Source organism: Periplaneta americana, chromosome 10 (genome assembly GCF_040183065.1).
Source record: "Periplaneta americana isolate PAMFEO1 chromosome 10, P.americana_PAMFEO1_priV1, whole genome shotgun sequence".
NCBI lineage: Eukaryota > Metazoa > Arthropoda > Insecta > Blattodea > Blattidae > Periplaneta > Periplaneta americana.
Window position 1 is genome coordinate 40,918,102 of NC_091126.1, and position 10,289 is coordinate 40,928,390.

General features: G+C 36.6%; 1 long non-coding RNA gene across 1 annotated transcript in view; it reads left to right on the forward strand.

Annotated features, from left to right (window-relative positions):
* Positions 1-7,448, forward strand: part of LOC138707605 (uncharacterized) — a 38,048-nt gene extending 30,600 nt beyond the window's left edge. The window contains exons 4-5 of the long non-coding RNA XR_011334288.1: positions 6,876-6,979; positions 7,332-7,448. This is a non-coding gene — a long non-coding RNA (uncharacterized lncRNA). The remainder of the gene's footprint in view (positions 1-6,875; positions 6,980-7,331) is intronic.
* The last annotated feature ends 2,841 nt before the right edge of the window (positions 7,449-10,289 follow it).

Sequence of the window (10,289 nt, forward strand, 5' to 3'; positions counted from 1 at the left end):
TTTACAATATGTACTGTACTTAATTCTTTCGGAAAAAAGTCATTTATAGTTGTCTGCCGTGTGCGTGTTCTCCAAGTCCTCATGTTTACCACACTTCAGTTTCCTGCGATTACATCCTCCCGACGACGTCGCAACTGTAATGATTTAGTCGCGATTTTTTATTATCATTCTTAATATCGATGATGGGATTCGTAATGCATCAGAGAGTTGTTTCTGAGTAAGAGTACTGTTCTCATCGTACTTTCGTAAGATTTCCAATTTTTTCGACACAGAAAGCGCTTTTTGTTTAACACTCATTGTAATGACATTCACAGACACTCCAATACACTAAAGGACAACAAACTGCCCAACAAAAATTTCCAGAATTTTATTACGGCCGATTGAGGAATGCTGTTTGAGAGAGAGGGTTAACAAGAGGGTGAGGTATTGTAACTGTATGTAGGCATTAACCATGCAGATAAGGAGTTGAATAAGAGAATGTAACAAGAGAGTGGGGTATACTAAGGTATGAAGTATGAAGATTTAAATGTGCAGGTAAAGGGTCGAATACCAATACTTTTCAGGTTAATGGCACCAGTGAGTTCAATGACCAAGATGTTTCATTTCTGTTACAGTACATTGCTCAAAATTACATCGAAAATATTCCACAAAAACAGCGTATTATGCGGGACTTGAGCGCAACAAACGGGGATTTTATAAAGGCGTTATATATGAAATGTGCAGGGACTGGACAAAAAAAGCGTATTACACAGAATAGTGTAATAAGCAGTCGCGTCTTATCGAGGTTTTACTGTATTTACTAAATTATTTATTACACAACTTCAAAGTGAATTTTTATCACAATCATACTCAGCATTGAAAACATAATGAACACAGATCACACATTAATTTGAGATATCATGTCAATATTAATTGAGTCACTTTTAAGCAGATCCTCATATGTATGTAACCCTCTCATGCGAGAACTCAGAGAGAAGTTGGATATTCATGAAAATATGTTCAGTGTCATAACCAGTATGGTAAGTCTGTTAATGGACCACCTCCAGTGTTTCTTGCTCTTCTGCATGCAACTCACAGTCACACATCCTTCATTCTTATTGATTTGATTGACTTTGTCAGGAAACAGTTCATCTTCATTACAGATGATAGCATATTGTCCAATAGAAAGTTCGTCTTAAGTGGTTGTTCCTGATGGTTGTCACTTTGGAAATTTTTTTTTTTCAATCCTGATGCTTAATCATCAAGAGATGGTGAACATCTTTCCTCGAATCCTTCAATCAGGTCCTCTGGTGCGATACTGTCGTCAGGTACCCCATCAACTTCTACTGACAAATTATTTAGGTATTCTTCAATAACCTCTCTCAATACAGCAGCTCTACTCAAACTGGCAATAGGTACTGCATAGACTGCTTCAGATGCGCATTCCGGATTCCATCTCCAGGTGCTCTGTTGTTTTTTGCCTATAGGATCGCCCGTCTGGATTGGTATGTCTGCAGGAAATCTGGGCTGCTGTGGTCTTAGAGCTCTATAGGGGTCCTTTTCGGTATCTTCTATTAGCTTATTGTGTTGTTCTTCTAGAAAAAACTTCTTTCTCTGTTTTAGTAGATCTTTGTATTCTCTTCTGATAGTGTTGTATTCTAGTAATAATGTTGGATTTCCTGGCTTGGTGTAGGGCTGTGAGTGTCCGCTTTCTCATTTTGTAGTACTCTTTATCAAACCATCTCTTCCCTTTCCTTATTTTTTCTTCTTTTTCCACATTTCAATTCTTTCTGCTGCCTCTTCCAGTCTCCCTTCATGAGCTGCTTGCCTGATGTTCTTAACTTTGTCTGCTATTACCCTCATTCTTTCCATGTCCAGGGTTTTCCTCAATTTTTTGTCTTCTTTGTTGATATCAGGCCGCCGAGCATTATTTACTAACGTCACTGAGACTGGGCTATGCTTTCTGATGAGGGACGCTTCTGTTTTTACTAGTATTTCTTGTTGTTGGATATAGAAACCTCTTACAAATACCAAGTCCAATGCACTACCTTCGTTGTGGCACATATACGTCCACTGTCAGTTATTCACTAACTCCAGGCCTTTGCTTTTGAGATAGTCCACAACTTGCCTTGTTTTCATTGTGTCTCTATCTATGACACAGTTGAGGTCTCCTGCGAGTATTACTCTAGATGATTTTAGGATTAGATTGATTACACTGTTCAATTCGTCCACTATATCTACAGCACTCAATTGCGGTTGGAAATGTACACCCACTATCACTCCCGCTGTCGACATTACAGCTACAACATTTTCTTGCTTCTTCAACACAGCAAATGCAGCCATTTCTGGTTTCAATAGGCATGCTACTCCTCCTGACGGTCTTCCCCTTTCTTCTTGTATTGCATAAGCTTGCATATTATAGAATCCCTTTACAATGATATCTGATTCTTCTTTTACAAACGTTTCTGTCAATATACAGATGCTGAATTTTTTAAACAAGTCTTCGGTGTGTATTATGTGACAGGTTAGGTTAGATTTGATTAGGTGTGTAGTATTATGAGAAAGGTTAGATTAGGTTTGAATATTATTACTATGTTGGCAACACTGAAACCCACTGTTCAAGCACGATGATTATCGTATATATGTAAGGTACGTATTTAGGGTGGGTTGGGTGAGCTTACAGCTCACATCAATTTCTACTACTCAGTACTTTAAATCCAAGGCATTTTCAAGGTATTTTTTTATTTATTTATTAGTGGCTGGGATATAAGAAAGATTCACCCTAAAAATAAACATTGTACGTATTTCAAAACATTATTTTTAACTATCTATATTAAAATTACTAAATTTCAACATAGAAAAAAATGTTTGTGCAGTACAGTGTGTTTTTACATAACCTATAAACGTATTTTCCAGTTATCTGGCAAACTCAGCTATCTGGCACTGGCTTTGTCCCACAATTGCCGGATACAAGGAATTCTACTGTACTTATTTTCTGCGTGCAAAGTCCATTAAAACTTTGAAAAGATAAACGGATTGCTGTTAAGCATTAGAAAAAAAATGCAGCATATTTGAAATTTGCTATAATGACAAGCCATTCGCACATATTAAGCAGTGTTGCATAGTTGTAATGTACAGAATCAGTCGCTATTAGTTATGTTAAGTTAAATATTGGATGCACTCAGACAAAATATTGTACCCACAGAAAACTTGAGATACACCTATGAACTAAGTTGCATGAAAAGCATTATAGTCAGGGGCGAATCTAGCTACTTGGTGCCTATAGGCAGAGAACAATATTTCCGCCCCTTATTTCGCCCTATATGCGTCATTTGGATCAACTGAAATAATTGAGTCAGCGTTATTATTACTTTTTCTAATACCACTGAAGTTTACCTTTGCCCAGTTCCTTTCTCCCTCCATTGCATACATCGCTAACTAGCTACATATTACACTAATCAGATTTCAGATGCAGTTCTTCCTCTGACACATATCGTCAAGTGAGATGTACTGTCTGATAATAGATTTGCATATCAGCCAGAACCTCACTCAGAGGTGTTTCTGGTATTGAGAACCACTTAGCTTTTTCCGACTGTCACTCATTATAATGAATATTAAATCACTTAGGTACAAAACAATTGCATTGTTTACCATTTCAAATTAAACTGAACTGCCAAGCATCCAACTGCTACAATGGCTGGCAGTATTTTCTTTGAATTTAAGTCTGAATGGGCATTATTGAGTGTTGATACTGGCTACTCTTATGACAGAGTTAGCGGTGTCTCTCATCACAAAGCTTATGAATGCGAGCAACGAGATTTGCCTTCCTAACGTATTGTAATATAATACCAGTAAGTTGTTTAATGTTATATTACGTGAGACTCCACGGTGAGAGGGCATAACATTGAAAAACTGTTCTTTTTCCATTGACAGACCATTGATAAAATTTGAACTGATTGTTGCCAGTGTTATTCATATCCTTTTCATTGTGCGTTTAAGTTCATGTATTCTTTTAAATAGTTATGAATAAAATTAAAAAAAAAAAAGATATATAAAAATTAACAGTAATAGCTTAAAAGCTGCCCCCTCAAATCAAATCTGCCGCCCTAGGCAGCTGCCTAGTCTGCCTAGGCCTAAATACGCCTTTGATTATAATTCTAGTATATGCTTGAAATGGCATTCATAGATTTCTCTCTATCTTAGAAGTTTCTCATATTTTCCTCGACTTAAATGTTGCACTGTCCCTTATTTACATTATCCTTCTGAGTCTTGAGACATTTGTTGTTTTATTTTTAAAGTTCAATATAATACTACACTTCAAAAAAAGTTACTGACTTGAGGAAAAATGATGAAAAAATTCTGTAGGCTACAGGTAGGGCACAAGTGTAGGTATATTATACTGTACTTCAGGTCTCTCTACATAATCCTATATCATGATCATGAAGTATAGTATAGTACGTTATACTATACTCTCACGACTCAGGAGTTATGAAAATTTGGAAAACCTATGTGGTACACTATTAGAGAAATGAGACAGGTGACATGTTATTGTTGATTTCATTTCAACACCTACAATACAAACAGACTTTTTCATGCGCCATTATTGTAGAGATATTTCCACAGCAACCAAATTGAGATTATGGAAACAAGTTTCTAGTTTCCATATGATTATATAACTGTTAATTTTTTTATTTATTTTAGTTGGTTATTTAACGACGCTGTATCAACTACGAGGTTATTTAGCGTCGATGAGATTGGTGATAGCGAGATGGTATTTGGCGAGATGAGGCCGAGGATTCGCCATAGATTACCTGGCATTCACCTTACGGTTGGGGAAAACCTCGGAAAAAACCCAACCAGGTAATCAGCCCAAGCGGGGATCGAACCCGCGCCCGAGCGCAACTTCAGACCGGCAGGCAAGCGCCTTAACCGACTGAGCCACGCCGGTGGCTATATAACTGTTAATAAATATCGATATGTAACTAGTTATATTAGCCTTAGGTCTTTTATTTTTATATTAGATATGGATTGTTAAATGTATATATTCATTATTAAACACAACTAGAAAAAACAAGTCTTTCTTAGTGGTTTCATGGTTACCATGCCACTAGATTTGAGTTTCATGAACTCAACCCTGGAAGATTACAGTGAATTTTAAAGGATGATAAAATCCTTAGCGTTGCTTCCTCTAAGATGGAAGTAAGCTGTGGGTACTGCACTGTGAATTAAGTTAAAGAATCTTATCCATTACAGAAGTATGAAGGTAATATATGTCGACCATATCTCAATCATGTTGAAATTGAAAGCTGAATAACCTTTGTGGTTGAAAGTTTTGTTAAATAAAATACAACTAGTGAAAAAATATGTTGTGAGATTGAAATACGTACTCCATATGCATATGCTCTTCCAACTGCGTCCGTAGCCCCAGTGACTACTGTAAAGAAAAGAAATAATCAGTAAAATGTAGAGAGAGAGAGAGACATCTCTATTCAAATACATTTGCAATCATATCCTGTATTAGAAAATATCTGCTAATTAGAAAATAGTATAAAATCATTACGACTCATTATATTCAACCCTGTACTTGTTTTATACCATCCGTTTTCGAGGCTAATTTGAGAACTTTTGCAAGAAAAAAAAAATTTTATGAAGGACGGAGTGCAGGTTCATCGCTACAACCCGTTGGCTTTAGAAATGGATTACTGGCGCCGTAGTTGTCAAATTTCGAGGATGGACCACATTAGGAATCAGGATGTCCGAAATATAATGCAGGTATCAGGAGATATCTTACAATCAGTGGAAACTAAACGCCTGATATGGTATGGGCATCTCCAGAGAATGTCAGCCGACCGCTGGCCTAATAAGGTCTTCAACTGGACTCCCCCGGAAAAAAAGAGAAGAGGAAGGCCAATGAAAAAATGGAGCAAGGAGGTTCAGGAGGATATGGTCTGCAGGGGTCTACAAGTGGGCGATTGGCAAAACCGGAGTACCTGGAAGTTGAGAAGCGGAGACGGCGACAGCTGTAAAATTACTCGCAATACATACATACTTGTTTTATACGAATTTATTTACCCATAATACAAGATATTACTGTACAAAGTTTTGAAAAATGGAATACTATTCTGAACATATAATAACATAAGCTGTACTATACAGTGTAAAGTTTTAGACAAAAAAAGGCCAGCTGCTATATATGTTAAGTCCCTTTTGAAAGACTGGTTGATTCTGTGAGAGCTTACATTTACTTACTTAATTACAGGCTTTTAAGGAACCCGGAGGTTTATTGCCGCCTTCACATAAGCCCGCCATCGATCCCTGTCAAGAGCAAGATTAATCCAGTTCCTACCATTATATCCCACTTCCCTCAAATCTATTTTAATATTGTCCTCCCTATATACGTCTTGACCTCCCCAAAGGTCTTTTCCTCCCAGGTCTTCCAACTAACATCCTATATGCATTCCTGGATTCACCCATACGTGGTACATGCCCTGCCCATCTCAACTATCTGGAATTAATGTTCCTAATTATGTTAGGTGAAGAATACCCATTCTTCTCTAATATTATCCCTCTTAGCTCAAATAATTTTCTAAGCACCTTTTCCTCGAACACCTTTAGCCTCTGTTCCTCACTCGAAGTGACAGTCCAAGTTTCACAGTCATACAGAACAACCAATAATATAACTGTTTTATAAATTCAAACTTTCAGATCTTTCGACAGCAGACTGGATGATAAAAGCTTCTCGACCGAATAATATCAGACATCTCCCATATTTATTCTGCGTTTCATTTCCTCTCGAGTGTCATTTATATTTGTTACTGTTGCTCCAAGGTACTTAAATTTTTCCACCTTTTCAAGGGACAAATTTCCAATTTTTATATTTCCATTTCTTATTACAGAGCGTTCCGGCAATAAATACCAGTTTGTCAGCTGCTAGGTGGCGGCGGTAGTGGAGCAACTGCCAGGTGGCCAGTTCTCCCTCTCTTGGCATTCAATACCTCACGTAAGTTTCAATGATAAGTCAGTCTGAGATTGGAATATGTAGAGAGGTGTTGTGTTGTGTTATGCCACTCATTTAGTTACCACGTGGAGATTGCGTAATGCTGAAATATTCTGTGCTTGAGCGTACATATGTTATGAAAACTTATACAAAAAAAAAATGTGTGACAAAACAAGGCGAAAATTTACAAGTCGTTTTCCAGGTCACCCATTTCCGACCAGGAGAGCAATAAAACAATCCTCTCACAATAATTGAAAAACTGAAAGATAATATTCGTGACCCAGTTAGACAACTCAATGCATTGTATTGTATTGTATTTATTAACATTCCATGGTATTCATACATTGCTTTACAGCTAGAATATGGAGCAAGTCATTGGAGCTCATGAATGTGAACGATGGATTTTTTACGGCGATGAGAACTCTGTATAGCGCAAAATGGTGAACACTTCCAGCAGTTACTGTCATGAGGGTGAGTACAGAATTCTGTAATTAATATAACATAAAATAATTAATGTTAAATAAAACATATTATTGTTAATAAGTACCATGCATGTAAGTTTTAATTTGGAAAGCGGCATGAGTTTAAGGGTGTGGTTGCCAGTAGTTGCTCAAGCGTCATGCCACCTAGCAGCCAAAGAATAAACTGATACATATCACTGAAATGCTCTGTGTTCTGGTCACGAGACATAATCATAATACTGTTTTTTTTCGGGGTTTACTTCCAAACCTATCTCCTTACTTGCTTCAAGTAAAATTCCAGTCTTTTGTAACTTACTTTTTTTTTTAACTTGGGGATTTAATTGAAGTGAATTTTTATGGCAGGCAGAGAAACTATCTCATGCCCCCATATTTCAAATTGCTACCAGTGCACTTCATTAGAACTAGGTACCCAGCTTCGAAGCTGTTAGCCCTGAGAACTTACAGTATATTTATTTTCCCCTATTTTCATATTATAGGGTTGTTATCTAAGACAGGCCTGCACAAGGTTTGCACTCTCTGAGCCGGCTCACAGCTCACGAGCGGAATGCAGATATTAGCTGCGCTCTGTGTAAGGGTGGACTGGAAGAAGGGGTGAAAGGAACAGTTGCCTACTGATCGTAATGAAACATCAGTTACAGATGTTCGATGTCTGCCTTTATTAAAGTTGATATAGAAAACAGTTGCTCACAAATATAAATGTTGAGCCAAACATAGCAATAATTTTCACAGCCAGCCTGTGTAGTCGTGGATATTATTGCTAATGTTTAGTCTTGTTAAACTAAACCAGGCTAGTAGCATTAGTCAAACGATCTTTAGCCCTTAGGTCACATTGAATATCAGTAAGTTCGAGCTGTAAATCGTTAAATGTTATGTTCCGTCTTTTAGATTCCTCCATACTGTACTATAGCAGTAGGTAAGCAACGTGAAACAGTTACTGAGAATAGGGCTACACACTGCACTCCACTAGATAACTGAGTGATCGTTTCCCTCTCCTCTACCTATAGCAAGTCTATGTCATTCTGACGTATCTTCCTCTCCATTTCGGCGAGCGATAAACACCGCTCTCCCGCTCCAAAGGAGCGCGCGCGCTCGTTGAGCGCTGTTTGTGCAGGTATGATCTAAGAAATTAGCAAGTTCTTTGTAATAGTAAAAGAGAAAGTGTGGGGGAAGGGAAGAGGTCCGTGGCCCATTTCTTTTAGGGCTCATCCCGACATTTGTCTTATTACTCAAGGGAAACCACGGAAAACCTTGAGCAGGATGAGGTGTCGTACTGACGACAAGCCAATTGGCTTCATTGGGATATGCATATATTCAGTAGGAAGGTTGACTTTTAATCATAATTTAAAATAGACATAATAAACCATATAAGAAGTTACAATAACAACTTTTACAGTGCATACTCCTATGCAAAAGAAAGCCATTAGAATTCTATGTCAATCAAACTATCTTGAACATTGTCGATCTCTTTTCAAACAATAACAGATATTAACTGTCATAAATTTATATATATACGACCTAGTCCTTTACACTCGACAGAATATAGACAATTACTCATTAATAGCCAATATACATGATCATGAAATTATAAATAGTGAACAAATTAATATTTCCATACTGTAGATTACATAAAATTAGTACAAATTTTTCTGTCATGGGGATGAAATTATATAATAAGCTTCCCAGTCAATATTATAAGTTACCAACCAATAGTTTCAAAGCTAGATTTTATGATTGGCTTTTAATTAATCCTTTCTACTCTGTAGATGAGTTTCTTAATATAAATTCACACGAAATTGTTTTTTAATAAATAAAGTTATTTAGATTAGTTACAATTATTTTTCTGTTGCTGAGTTTTTCAACACAAATTTGTATGAAATTGCATTTTAATAAATAAGTTTAATTGCAATTTAGTTAGTTTTCTTCAATTTAAAAGTTTCAAATTATTTCACGTTTTCATTGTATTACTTAAATTTTACTGTTTCTATTATTAGTGTTTTTTAAAATGTATTTATATGTTTTTTCAATGTATTCTGACGTAGCCTAAAACTGTATGTCTCATGGCCAAATAAACTGAATTGAATTGAATATGCATCCAATAACGTGATGTCCCTGAAACAGAGCAATATCATTATTAATGCAGTGGTATACGTATGATTGTCTTCTGAGTCATCTTGTTGTTTAATGTTCAGTTTGGTTTGCGTCTTGTATGTTGTCGTTCCAAGCTAGAATGTGGAGTACACTTTTAGGTCGTTTATGTTTATCTAAAGCCGGGTTGTAGTTACCTAGTGAAGAAATTAATGGGTTTGTGCTGCTGTACGACTTGGTGTATGTGCAGAAGGCTTGATTAGATATATATTCTTGAATTGTCCAAATTTCTAGTTCTTTGTGAATTAATGTAACAGGTGTTACTCTAGGAAGTCCTGTAATGAAGCTTAAAAGTTTGTTTTGGAAAACCTGTAATTTTTTAAGAACTGTAATAGGTGCATGTCCCCAAGCAGGACAAGCATATAATATTACCGACCTAATTAATGCTTTATACAAAATCAATGCTGTATGTATGTTTAAATGTCTGCTTTTATTTAATATTGGATAGAGCTCCACCATTCTAGAATTGGCAAGTCTGAGCTTTTGTAGTATATGTTCAGAAAAAGTGAGCCGTCTATCTAGTGTTACTCCGAGATATTTAACTGAAGTTTTCCACTCGATTTGTAATCCATTTATAGCTAATTTTGTGTGATTTATGCCCGGCCCATTGAATTTAGTTCTCCTGCTCTGGCTTTTAAGGAACCCGGAGGTTCATTGCCCTCACATAAGCCCGCCATTGGTCCCTA